General features: G+C 45.6%; 1 long non-coding RNA gene across 1 annotated transcript in view; it reads right to left on the bottom strand.

Moving 5' to 3' along the window:
• LOC115481285 overlaps positions 1-14,581 on the bottom strand; it is a 49,050-nt gene that overhangs the window by 21,074 nt on the left and 13,395 nt on the right. Inside the window, exon 2 of the long non-coding RNA XR_003943945.1 lies at positions 11,406-11,412. This is a non-coding gene — a long non-coding RNA (uncharacterized LOC115481285). The remainder of the gene's footprint in view (positions 1-11,405; positions 11,413-14,581) is intronic.

The raw sequence follows: 14,581 nt of genomic DNA on the forward strand, positions 1-14,581 counted from the left end.
ATGAGTATGTGAGTAGAAGATACAGTCCCTATCTGGGGGGTGAACAAGTCACCAAAGATCCTTCAGATCCCAGTGTGCAAGAAAGCTTTGTAGTCGCTGTCTATCACTCAGAGAATACCGGACGTTGATGGCCGAGTTATTCAAATCTGGACTAAGACTCAAATTGAAATCACCCTCTATTAGCAAGCATCCCTCTCTATGTTTCAACAATAGAGTGGTGAATATATCATAAAATTCCCCTTGATTAATATTGGGTCCATAGACATTCAACAATGTGAAAACAGTTTGCTGAATTGAAAGAACTAAAACATATGTACCTGCCACATCTCTGATCACCTTATGTATCTGGCATGAGAGCAGTGGGAGATCAGTATATTCCCACCCCATTAGTTTTCTTATTGTGGGATGTGTTAGGTGCCAAATATAGCAATGGAAATTTATCCTGCAAAAGCAGATGCTCATGCCTTCACAATAGGTGAGTCTCCTGAATGAAGCAAATGTCCACCAAAAGACACGTAGCCTCCTTGAATAGAAGGCGGCGCTTGGTTGGAGTATTAAGATCCTTAACATTAAGGGTCGTAAAACTGATACCTCTCATAGAAAATTACAAAACTGAACAATATTATGTCCAACATGTAGGAACAGTTTTAACACGAATATACAATATATATATATATATATATATATATATATATATATATATATCTCCAATAGGAACAAGTGACAGCCTAAAATTGTTTCCTCCACCCATCCCCGTAACCCTCACACCAGAATAAAGCCAACATGGCCTGTGCCACATAGGCTAGTATAGGGAGGAAGTGAAGTGGTCCATCACACAGACCAAGGAAGCAAATATCAATAGAAACAAAAACTCCAAAGAGCTCCTCTTTGTTGGCGCCAACATTGATGTGGCAAGTTGCCAAACAAAAGGTAAGGCACACCACAAATAGGAGCCAAATCGAATAGGATCCCTCACAGGCAACCGCTATCCCTCAGGTTGGGCTCTTTGAAAGCATCTTAGTTGCTGAGTGTTGTCTGGTCAATCAACGTTTCCCACCTTACACCTGCTGCTACTTAGCACGTGGCTTGACCAGATGATCAGAAAGCATTGGAGTTGCCTGAGGTTTCTGTTCAGTAGTGGGCTTACTCTTGCCCTTAAAATAAAAGGCAAGCTCGAAAGGGTGTTGCCGTTTATATTTGATATTCTTCTCTCGCAGTCGCTGTGTGATAGGTTTGAGTTCACTATGGCGCTTCAAAATAGCGGCTGCCAAGTCTTGGTAGATCTGTATAGTATAGGTATCCCAAACCATGTGCTCCATGCCTTGGATAAGATTGCCTCCTTAATTTTAAATTCAGCAAAGCATACTATAATGTTACGGGCTATCAGTGGTGTCCCAGGGGCAGGGCGGTTGAGGCGGTCCACCCCGGGTGCAAATAAAAAAGGGGTGCACCGCTCCTGTTGCTGCAGTCCCTCTATTCAGCCTGCTGTTTCCTCTCCTCCGCAGTCCCCAGTCTCTACCTGCCCATCCTCAGCTCCCTTGACAGCCCCCTTCTCGTTTGTGCTGCCTGGTGCCCTGCATTTTTTAAATCTTTGAATTGGCAGTGCCGCGCCAGCTTGCAGCATCTGAAAGAAGCAGGTCACCTCAGGCCTACCCTCACTGTGTCCTGCCCTTCTCTGATGTAACTTCCTATTTCCATGAGGACGGAACACAGTGAGGGAAAGCCCGAGGCAACCTGCTTCTTTCACAGCTGCTGCATTGCCGATTCAAAGATTTTAAAAATGCTGGGCGCCAGGTGGCAGAAACAAGAAGGGGGCTGTTGAGGGAGCTGAGGGTGGGCAAGTGGGTACTGGGGGGCTGCGACTGGATCTCAAACTAATAGCTAAAATAGGGGCTAGGGGTGGAATGGGGGATTGAAAGGGGGGGCTCAGATGGGAGAAGGGAACTGGAGGCTGAGAAGGGTGCAGGTGTGAGAATGGGGCTATGGCTGGGACAGGGGCAGGTGGGAGAATGGGTCTGGAGCTGTAAAAGGGGGGGGCAGATGGGAGAATGGGGCTGGGGCAGAAAAGGGGGCTGTAATGCAGGCAGGTGGATGAAGGGGACTGGAACTTGGGGCTGAAAAGGGGCAGGGACTGGGGGTTGAAAAGGGGACAGGAAGAAAGGGGCTGAGGTTGAAACTCGGGACTGGTGGGAGAAAAGGGTTGGGGTTGAAATTAGGAGCGGAAACTGGGGACTGGTGGGATAATGGGGCTGGAACTGGGGGCTGAAAAGGGGTGCAGGTGGGGGAATTGGGGTGGGACTGGAACTAGGGGCAGGTGGGATAATGGGGCTAGAACTGGGGGCTGAAAAGAGGGTGCAGAGAGAGAGAGAGGACAGATCCTGGACGGAAGGAAGAGAAAGGGAGGGTAAACCCTGGATGGATGAGAGAGAAAAGGCAGATGGTGGATGGAAGGGACAGAAAGAGAGGATAAACACTGGATGGAAGGGAAAGAAAGGGCAGATGGTGGATAGGAGCAGAGAGAGAGAGAGGGCAGACCCTGCATGGAAGGGAGAGAAAGAGAGTAGACGGTGGTTGGAAGGGGGGGGGGAGAGAGAGGGCAGACAGGGATAGATGGTGGACGGAAGGGGCAGAGATAGAAGGCAGACATTGGATGGAAGGGAGAGAGCAGATGGTGGGTGGAAGGAGCAGCAAATGAGCTGGGTGGAGGGGGCAGAGAGAGAGAGGGCAGACACTGGATGGCAGGGAAAGAGAATACAAATGCTGGATGGGAGAGAGTGAAGAGAAGATCAGGAAAGCAGAAACCCGAGAGAACAAACTGTTAATAAATTTGTTTTCTTTTTCTGCTTTAGGATAAAGTAGTATTGTAGCTGTGTTAATAAATGTTTATAAATAGAAAACAGAAATAAGGTGATCTCTTTATTGGACTAATTTTAATACATTTTGACTAACTTTTGAAAACCAAAACCCCCTTCCTCAGGCCAGGATAGTATACTGTAACAGCACTATACTGTATTGACCTGAGGAAGGAAGTTTTGGCCTCTGAAAGATAAATGTATTAGTCCAATAAAATTGTATTACTTTCTATATTTGTTTTATTTCTATTTGTTAATTTGTAAAGTGGTGATTTGTTATTTTTAGTTTTCTTTTTTTAAATTTAAATCTGCTTTTATATTTTGCAAAGTACTAGGGGACATTTTCTGTTTCTGTGGTGTTTCTTTGTATGCAGAATCTGGCTTCTTGGGAGTTCAGTTTATTTTTTGGTCTAAATAGTTCTATTTTTATTTTGTGGTTACTTATTCTATAGTGGATTAGGGTGTATCTGTGTCTGTGAAAAAGACATGGCTTTCTATTGGCATTGACTGTGCAGGATCTGTCAAGTCTCTTAAGACTTGTTAACTGTAAAGTCTCAATATCTTGAAGTATAACCTTGGCACACCAGCACACACCTGAAGTCTCTTTTATTTTCTGAAGTTTCCTTTATTGAATAAACACAGATAATTTACTCACAGTCATATGTTCAGAAGTGTTGCCCCAGGGCACAGAGACTCCGTAATTCTGAGAGCTGTATCAGTGGTTGGAGGTAGAAATCTGAAAAGAGGCAGCTTTATTGCAGAGATGAGAAAATAGTTGAACAGGTAGAAGTAGCTCAGAGCTGGGTAACTGGAGAGTGCAATATCTCATTAGGAAGATAAAAAAAAAAAAAAAAAAAGTTCGTTGCAAGGAGTTCAGCAGGACAAATGCTGTCTGAAGCAAGATGGAGAATGCCTCATGGGGGGAGAGAGAGAGAGGCCAAGAAGGGCTCACACAGGCCCAGGGAGGAGGGGGCAAATAGACCAATGGGGACAGAGCCTGCCATCAGGTTGCAAGGGTGGTCCCGGAGGACAGCCTTCGATTGGAAGCAAAGGTCATACCTGGCTGACCTCTCAGGACAGAGATAGTAAGAATGACCAGGAAATGCTAGCAGGTAGACAAAGGAGCCAAGCTTGGCTGAGAAAGAGAGTTTAGTTTTACAGAATATGCTGCGTTCGGCACCTAACCCTTACCATTCAGTGAATCCAGACTGCCCCAATTTGACTGCCCCTATCGGACCGACCATTCACTTGTCTATTAGATTGTAAGCTCTTTGAGCAGGGACTGTCTCTCTTTGTTAAATTGTACAGCGCTGCGTAACCCTAGTAGCGCTCTAGAAATGTTAAGTAGTAGTAAGTAGTAGTAGTAGTAGTAGAATTGATGTTCTGGTGCTCACTGCAGTGTTTAAGATGCTTCCTTTTCCTAGGTACACCCTTGTGTGACTCGTAGAAATTACTGATTATAGTATAGTAGAATTGCTCTGTAGGTCCTGAGTGTTTTGTATTCTCAGTATGCCTAGTACTGGATTTTGGAGGTGAGGTGTTAAAAATTATCTGCCCTGGGTGTCAAATACCCTAGGTACGCCACTGCAGGCTATAGTCACCCACAGTCTGCCCAGTGCTCTATGTGCCCGCTCAATTTTTATGGATGAGGGATCTCACGGCTGAGAATTCTCTGATAATAAGGAGCTTACCCATTTTTGCACAGTTTCGTCACAATTTTTATATTCCAGTGTCTCTGGGAGGCCGCGAAAGCGAAGATTACAGCATTTTGCTGTGATTCTCCATGTCTTCCACCTTATCTGCAAGAAAAGCTTCAATGGATGTGGAGACTTGCAGCTTATTCTCCAACGTCGCAATGGTGTCTGCATGTTCGTCCAGGCCTCCCTCCAGGTCCTCCACGTGGTGTCCAAGTTCAGAAATCTCCCCCTTTAAATTGGCCACCAAGGTCGCAAACTCCGTATGGAGAGCTGTAATATTAGATTTAATCTCCATCATCCACTCACGCATTTCTCCCAGAGGGGAAGCTGTCGGCTCAGTAGAGGATTGAGAAGAATGAACTGCAATGGGGTCAGCGAGTCAGGCCGTGACTGCGCCATCTTGCCTGCTCCTGCGGGCAGGGACTCGGGATCTCTGTAAGCAAAAACCTTTAGATTTGGGTGTCCACTGTTGTCATACCAAATGACCCAGACTAATCCTATGTACCCAACACATATCCAGGAAACAATGACAGTGTTTTCCCAACCCCCTCCCACCACCTCTACCCCTCCTCCAATGCTCACCTACCCTTGCTCATACCTATCCTACTCCCTTCACCCTTGCCCATCTCTACCTACCTATCTCTTTTATTATTCTGTTATACTTAACTTATATTTTCTCTATCAATACTTTGTAATCCCTATTACTATATAAGCCGCATTGAACCTGCTTTGAGTGGGAAAGCGCGGGGTACAAATCTGCTATAATAAAATGCACCTCCAACGTTCTGAAGCTGACTCCGTGGCTTCAGGTTTGTAAGTCTGTTATGGTGTCACATCTCTCTATGCCCCGCCTTCGCGTCAAAACGTTATGACGTTGAGGGCGAGTACGAAAAATGCAGGAGGACTGACTGACGCTCCGTTCTCAAGGCAAGCTGACTCCGTGGGCGGCCAGGGCTTTTAAGAACGCCGCCACTTCGACTGGGTGGCTGGAGGAGGGGAGGGCAGAGGACAGAGGAGAATCGCGGGGTGCCTACAGGGGGGGCACAGGACACACGACAATCGCTGAGAGGGAGGACAGGGCACAGAGCACAATCGCTGGGTGGCTGGAGGGGGAGGCAGGGGAGAGAGCATAGTTGCTGGGTGGCTGGATGGGGAGGCAGGGGAGAGAGGAGAATCACTGCATGGCTCGAGGGGGGCCAAGGGATACAGGAGAATCACTGCATGGCTGGAGGGGGGCAGGAGAGACAGGACAATAGCTGGGTGGCTGGAGGGGGGCAGGGGAGACGAGAATCGCTGGGTGGATGGAGGGGGGCCAGAGGAGAGAGGAGAATCGCTAGGTGGCTGGAGGGGGCAGGGGACACAGGACAATCACACACACTCTCTCTCTCACAGACACACTCACACCCAGTCTCACTCTCTGTCACACACACACACTCGCACGGTGCCGCCAACCACGCAGAGGGGGGGAAAGGCAGGGGGTCCTCACACAACTGGGGAGGGGAACGCAGAGAGGGGGAGAGGGTCCTGAGAGGGGGGAGGGGATCCTGAGACCAGAGGGGGGAGGAGGGGGTGCTGAGACCACAGAGGGAGGGGAGAGGTATCTCTGTCACATACACACACTCTCTCACAGTCACTGTCTTTCTCTCTCTCACTCTCATACAGTCTCTCACACTATGTCTCACACTGTATCACATTCACTCTCTATGTGTCACACAGTCACTCTCACACACTCTCGGTCTCACAGACAGTCTGTGTATCGCACACATAGTCTTTCACACTCTGTGTCACACACACTCTCTCTCACACAGTGTATCTGTGTGAAACACACTCTCTCTCACAGTCACTGTGTCTCACATACACACTCGCACACACTCATTCTCACACACACACTCTCTCTCTCACACACACACTTGCACCCAGAAAAGGTGGGTTTTCAGCATAGATTTGAAAACAGGTAGAGATGGAGCTAGGCGTACAGGCTCAGGAAGTCCATTCCAGGCATAAGGTGCTGCGAGGGAAAAGGAGCGAAGCCTGGAATTAGCAGTGGAGGAGAAGGGGGACGACAAGAGAGATTTGTCCAGCGAGTGGAGATTACGGGGAGGAATGTAGGGAGAGATGAGAGTGGAGAGGTAATGGGGGCTGCAGAATGGATGCATTTAAAGGTCAGTAAGAGAAGTTTGAACTGTACCTACTGTACCGAAATATTTATGACACCTGCAAGCCTGAAGGCTATTGAGGTGGTGTACAGTAGGTATTTCCCTGTTCCTGGAGGGCTCACCATTTAAAATAAGAGACATGAACCTGGGTGCCATGGTTTACAGTCCGCTGCACTACTAGGGCTGCCCCTCTGCTCTGCAGGGACATCTATGTGGCCATTTGGCGTTCATAATTTGGACATTTCAGTTTGTAAAATGGCTGTTTATTTTGGATGTTCTCAAGTATTTTTGTACAGGAAACCCCAACATATTTCCTGTTTGAAAATGGCTGTGAGAAGAACTATTCCTTGGACATTATGTGCAGGATGTCCTAATTGTGACTTGGACCTCCTTTCGAAAATGTCCCTCCACGTGTCAAATGGTCTCTTGATATAGATGAGCACAATAAATATTTATTTATTTAATATGTATTTAGGCCTGTTCTACCAATAATGAGCAGAAAGGGTACAAAAGTTGTATACATAATAAAATTGCAAAAAATAACAATAAATACAAGTAATACATAAATCAGAATGTCAAGCATACAAACAATGTGATATATAAAATCATGTACAAAAATTGTAAGGGAATAAAATTACTTAATATATTTTTACACTACAAAATTGTGAACTAGAATATTATCTCAAAACTTACAAATATGTTAAAAAAAGGCTGAGAAACATATGTGACTACTTTTAATGTGATAACCACATTCTCAGCCACTGGCATCTGTCATTGCACATCAGGCTTCCTTGTATATAAGTCCCAATATTGTCCAAGATAATCACCACACAAGTCTCTTAAAACATTGAAACTTATCTGTATTCTCAATGATGTTATTAGATGTTCAGCATCAGATCTCTCCTTCTCATATCTTCATTTTTGTCTTTATAACTTATTATCCAGCTGCACTTTCTGACTCAGATCCAGGGGATAACTATTGAGAAATAAACATAAATAAATCCAGTATCCAATAATGTATAGAGTTTTTTAAGTGAGCTGAATTTTTGGCTAAACTCACTGAGATTAAGCTCGGCTGTGGATACAGCCTATACTGAATTCCCCTTTGTTCCCTTTTAAAACAAAGTTTTTTCAGTTTGTTGTTTGGATAATAAGACATTCAGATATGATAATACAGTTCCCTAGGTATCTGATATATATATATATATATATATATATATATATATATATCATTGTGGGATTGACTGTGTTTTTGTGATTTTTGCAAGGTACTTAGGGCTTCTTTTGCAAAGCTGCGTTAGCGATTTCCGTGCTGCAAATGAGAGGAAGCCCATAGGAATTGAATAGGCTTTGTAGAAATATGGTACCGCGTAGGAATTGCTAGTGCGGCTTTGTAAAAGAGGCCCTTAATGCATGCTAAATCCATTAGCACACCTTACTAAAAGGAGGCTTTAGTCTCTGTGAGATCTGTGTCCTTGTGATTGGTTATATGTTGTTCAGTCTGTTTGAAATCTCTCTTCTTGTGTTGTGTTGGGTGCTGTGTGGCTCATTCTCTGTAGGCAGTGGAGTAGGAAGGGCGGGGCGGTGGGGGTGGTGCGCCCCGGGTGCACACTGCTGGAGGGTGCAGAGAGCAGCCGCGCGCCTGTCGGCTCCGCTGGTTCCCTGCTCCCTCTGCCTTGGAACAGGTTACTTCCTGTTCCGGGGCAGAGGGAGCAGGGAGCTAGTGGAGCCGACAGGCGTGTGGCTGCTCTCTGCACCCTCCAGTAGCCAAGAATGCACCCGGGGGGGGGGGGGGGCTTGATGCGCCGGGGAGGGGGGTGCGCAGTGGCGATCCGCCCCGGGTGGCAGCTGACCTAGGTTCGCCACTGTCTGTGGGATCTCTTTTCTTGGGTGCTGTGTGGCTCATTCTCTGTAGGATCTCTCTTCTTGTGTTGGCTTGACTTTATCATTTATCATTGAGGGAGTTAGCAACAAACAAAGTAAACAGAAAAAAACTCCAGAATGAATAGAAAAGCACAAAAAAAACCCCCCCATCAAGTCTCAAGAGGGACCCAAAGCTGCATCTCCCAAAGCCTTAGTAAACAGATGAGTTTTCAACAGCATTTTAATTTTTTGCAACAAATTTCTGCCCAGATAAGAAAATGGAAGCTGATTCCAAAGTGCGGGGGGCAAGCCAAAAGAAAGCATTATCCCGGATTGCTACCAGGAGAGTTGCAGCAGTGGCAGGAATTGCAACCTATAGGCAGCCACAGATCTACGAGATCTCCCGGGCATATATGGACTAATTAAAGCTGCCAAATATGGCAGAACTTCATCATACAAAGCTTTATGAATGAGAGCAAGTACCTTAAATTGTATCCTATGATGGGTCGGAAGCCAATGAAAATGGACAAACAATGGAGTCACTTCATCAGATCTAAGTGTCCCAGTCAAAAGATGAATTGCAGCATTTTGCAGTGTCTGTAAACATCTCTGAGCATATTAGCAAATTCTTGCATAACCCACATTGCTGTAATTCACACAAGAAATCAATAAAGCAGGAAATATAGTATGTAACATAGCCTCGTCAAAGTAGTCTCTGATAGAATAAAACACCAAATACTCCTTTTTCACCATGCTGTAAATCTGGTGCTTAAAAGACAACCGAAAGTCAATGGTCACACCCAAATACTTGAAACAATCAAGAACTGACACCGGATGATCAAATCAAATTGGAGTCAGCAAAGGACATTCCAGATGACCAGAGAGCTAGCATGCTGTAGTTTTGCCTACATTAAGGACTAGATGATGATCCATAAACCACATTGATATTGCACCAAGGCAATATTGTAGTGACATAAGATCTGGATTAACCACTGAGGTATAGTGAATTAAAAGAATATCCTCTGCATACACAAATACACTTATCCCAAATCTCTGAAAAATGGTGACTAATGGTTCCAAGAAAATATCAGAAAGCATGGGAGACAAAGTGGAACCTAGTGGCACCTTGCATATCAGAAGACAGGCTGACGATATCCCACTGCTATCCACCTTTTAGAAAAATTGACCAGTTAAAAAAGAAACAAACCATTTGAATTCCTATTGAGTGTAAACTAGACCTCAGAAGCCAGTGGTCAAGCAAATCAAATGTGGCAGTCAGATCTAGCGAGACTGCCAATACACATATAATCCTCTTCCAAGATTGCATGGTTATCAATAGAAATCAAACAAAATAAAACATGGAAAAGAAAATAAGATGATACTTTTTTTATTGGACATAACTTAATACATTTCTTGATTAGCTTTCGAAGGTTGCCCTTCTTCCTCAGATCGGAAATAAGCAAATGTGCTAGCTGACAGTGTATATAAGTGAAAACATTCAAGCATTACTATGACAGTCTGACAGGGTGGGAGGGTGGGGGTGGGTAGGAGGTGTGCATGGGAACATCAAAGCATATCATTGATACTCTAACAGGATGGGTGTGGATAGGTGAGGGGTGGGGTGATCAACAGAGACATACAGCTTTATGGTTTATAATGGGCTACCACACTCCTCTACCCAAGATTGCATGGAATCTTGTTAAGGAATGCCTCTAATACTGTCTCAATACTGTGGCCTCCCTTATACCCTACTTGATGGATTCAGCACCTTGATGGTCTCCATATGATCAATAAGTTGTTTTAGCACCACCTTCTTCACTGTTTTTTGCCAGTAAACACAAGTTACATGTTTTTCATTCTCTTTGGGTTCCCTCTCCTTGCATTGGTTTGGGTATCATGTGGTTCAGACTCTAGGTTCTCTTTTCTTGTGTTGGGTTGGGTTACATGTGGCTCAGTGGGGTCTCTCTCCTTGTCTTCAGTTGGGTTACAGTTGCCTCACTCTCTTTGGGATCTTTCTCCATATGTTCAGTTATGTACAGTTCATTTAACTATTGTATCCAATAGGTGTAAGAGACATTGTGCTGGCTTTTATAATTGGAACATTCTCTATCTCCCAGCACCCTGTTGGAGGTGTTGGCCTTCAGAGCCAGGACACACTCACATCCCCCAGTATACCAACATGGAGTTAGAGAAGATGTACTCCTGGTGGTACTGCCTTCCATAACTAGGACATGCTATAGCTCCCTAGTTAGGAGTATTCTCCTTTCTAGATTAGCATTTTGAAGAGGGCTTCATGAGGTCTCCTGAGATTACACACTGATAATTCCTGAAGGCCTGATTTAACTATCCCATCTCAGGCTCTGCTTCCATCTAGAGTTAGGAAACCCTTTTCTGTATGGCTGACATAAGTGCATGAGGCCTGGTCACGAGACATCTTTTCTTAGCTGTAAGATGATGCGCTGGTTGATGAGCTCACCCCATAATCCTAGCCCTGGTTATGAAGGGTGGAGGAAGAAAAGATCCAGCAGCTGCTGTTCAGAGAGAGGGAGAAGGGGGAATGTGAGGGGAGGAGGGGATGGCAATAGAAGAAAAAGAAAAGAGACTAGGAGACTCAACTCCCTCCACTGGAGGACTCTTTCTATAAGTCAGAGATATAGGGCTTCTGTAAGAATTTTGTACTCAGACTGTGCCACCATGGGTTGCCTTTCCTGTGTTGTGGTGGGAAGCTTGTGCCATTCTGTTATGCGTGGCCTGTGCCATGGAGTGAAGCCTGTGCTAGTCTTTCATGTGTGGCCTGGGCCCTGGTGGGAAGCCTGTGGTGTTCTGTTTTGTCTGACCTGGGCCCTGATGGGAAGCCTGTGCTGTGCTGAGCAGTAATCCTGCCATACTCACAGGCTGTGCTATGCTGAGCAATTGTCTTGTTACATCTTTTGATTTCTGAAATCTATGAGTGGGTCAGGCACATACAGTTCTCAGACGATGCTCGCTCTGGCTTTGTCCATCTCCTGAGAACCTGTCTGGCTGATTCCTCTCCACCTTTCCTCTTCTCTCCTGGGTTTTCTGTTCTGGCCCTAGATTGCTTTCTTTCTACCTGTCTAACCGGTTCCACAGCCTGCGCTCCTGACTCCTCACCTTTCTGAGTCCTTTGCTCTTTTTTGTTTACCCTTGCTGCTTCACAAATGCTCCAGTGATCTGGCCTCCTGCCTCTTCCCACCGCACTTGCATATCATCTTGGTTATGCTTTCATTGGACTAAAAGTGGGCATATCTTGCTCTCCTCTATAGGTGGTGTAAAGCCTCTCCGAAATGTGATTTTCCCAAAGCTGCCAGCCTGAAAGCTCCTGACTGTGGTGATAACGGCTGGAGCCCAGTGGATGTTACCTTGATCTTAGGCCTGAATCTTTGCTGGTGGGCTCAGAAGTTGGGCATTGAGGGACAGCACAGGATGGGGGTATGGAGCAGTAGAAGCAGTGTCAATAAACACCCCCTAAAGGGCCAGTATTGAGCCAGAGGCAGTCAGCGATTGCCTGTGGAAGAAGCACCTCTGTAGACTTTGACCCAAATATTTAAGTTGAGTCTAATCTGGGCATTGTCACTGATGCTCTACCAAGACCTATCCGTACCATTAACGGCCATTTGCCCTTCAGAAAAGCACTGAAGACCCACCTCTTCAAGATAGCCTACCCTAACGATTCAACCTAACCAAAACTTGCCCACATGATTCTTATTGACAACAGTTATAAATCGACCATGTTTCCCATTAAAACCCATTGCTACCCCATATCCATTCCTCTCCATCTTTCTACGCCTGCCTCCCAACGCTCATTTCCTTCTAACCCCAATTCCTCCTATGTTTAACTTACTTATCCGTTAGCCCCATTAATTTTGTGTTTACCACAAACTGTATATTCTTCTTACGACTTTGTAATTCTTTATATTGTTACTATGTAAGCAGCATTGAGCCTGCCATGTGTGGGAAAGCGCGGGGTACAAATAAATAAATAAATTATCCAAGTCATTGGTGGCTGCGGGAAGTTACAGTGGGGGAAATAAGTATTTGATCCCTTGCTGATTTTGTAAGTGTGCCCACTGACAAAGACATGAGCAGCCCATAATTGAAGGGTAGGTTATTGGTAACAGTGAGAGATAGCACATCACAAATTAAATCCGGAAAATCACATTGTGGAAAGTATATGAATTTATTTGCATTCTGCAGAGGGAAATAAGTATTTGATCCCTCTGGCAAACAAGACCTAATACTTGGTGGCAAAACCCTTGTTGGCAAGCACAGCGGTCAGACGTCTTCTGTAGTTGATGATGAGGTTTGCACACATGTCAGGAGGAATTTTGGTCCACTCCTCTTTGCAGATCATCTCTAAATCATTAAGAGTTCTGGGCTGTCGCTTGGCAACTCGCAGCTTCAGCTCCCTCCATAAGTTTTCAATGGGATTAAGGTCTGGTGACTGGCTAGGCCACTCCATGACCCTAATGTGCTTCTTCCTGAGCCACTCCTTTGTTGCCTTGGCTGTATGTTTTGGGTCATTGTCGTGCTGGAAGACCCAGCCACGACCCATTTTTAAGGCCCTGGTGGAGGGAAGGAGGTTGTCACTCAGAATTGTACGGTACATGGCCCCATCCATTCTCCCATTGATGCGGTGAAGTAGTCCTGTGCCCTTAGCAGAGAAACACCCCCAAAACATAACATTTCCACCTCCATGCTTGACAGTGGGGACGGTGTTCTTTGGGTCATAGGCAGCATTTCTCTTCCTCCAAACACGGCGAGTTGAGTTCATGCCAAAGAGCTCAATTTTTGTCTCATCTGACCATAGCACCTTCTCCCAATCACTCTCGGCATCATCCAGGTGTTCACTGGCAAACTTCAGACGGGCCGTCACATGTGCCTTCCGGAGCAGGGGGACCTTGCGGGCACTGCAGGATTGCAATCCGTTATGTCGTAATGTGTTACCAATGGTTTTCGTGGTGACAGTGGTCCCAGCTGCCTTGAGATCATTGACAAGTTCCCCCCTTGTAGTTGTAGGCTGATTTCTAACCTTCCTCATGATCAAGGATACCCCACGAGGTGAGATTTTGCGTGGAGCCCCAGATCTTTGTCGATTGACAGTCATTTTGTACTTCTTCCATTTTCTTACTATGGCACCAACAGTTGTCTCCTTCTCGCCCAGCGTCTTACTGATGGTTTTGTAGCCCATTCCAGCCTTGTGCAGGTGTATGATCTTGTCCCTGACATCCTTAGACAGCTCCTTGCTCTTGGCCATTTTGTAGAGGTTAGAGTCTGACTGATTCACTGAGTCTGTGGACAGGTGTCTTTCATACAGGTGACCATTGCCGACAGCTGTCTGTCATGCAGGTAACGAGTTGATTTGGAGCATCTACCTGGTCTGTAGGGGCCAGATCTCTTACTGGTTGGTGGGGGATCAAATACTTATTTCCCTCTGCAGAATGCAAATAAATTCATATACTTTCCAAAATGTGATTTTCCGGATTTAATTTGTGATGTGCTATCTCTCACTGTTACCAATAACCTACCCTTCAATTATGGGCTGCTCATGTCTTTGTCAGTGGGCACACTTACAAAATCAGCAAGGGATCAAATACTTATTTCCCCCACTGTATATATTCACACTGCTACTCTGATAATTGGGAAATAAAGTTAGGACGGCTTTTTTGCTGTCCTAAGTTTATCTGGGCAGTTACCTGGTTAGCAGATTAAAGATCACCACTAACTGGGTAAGTCTCAGCTGCCCAGACTCCACCCCCTGACCACCCTTGCACTAACTAGAGAGTTCGTGGCAGAGCTGGCCAGTGGAATTTAACTGGATGTGAGCCTTCCTATCTGGTTAAATCTGACCGTAGATTTTCCTGACCCTAGTGACCGTGCTTACTGATAGCTTGAGGAGATGGCAGATTCCACAAAAAATCTTTGTAGGATTGAAGCTCTTCTCCCCAGCATTACCCCCTCCTTATGCAAAAGAGGTGCGGGTACTCAAATGCCA

Source organism: Microcaecilia unicolor, chromosome 1 (genome assembly GCF_901765095.1).
Source record: "Microcaecilia unicolor chromosome 1, aMicUni1.1, whole genome shotgun sequence".
NCBI classification, from domain to species: Eukaryota; Metazoa; Chordata; class Amphibia; order Gymnophiona; family Siphonopidae; genus Microcaecilia; species Microcaecilia unicolor.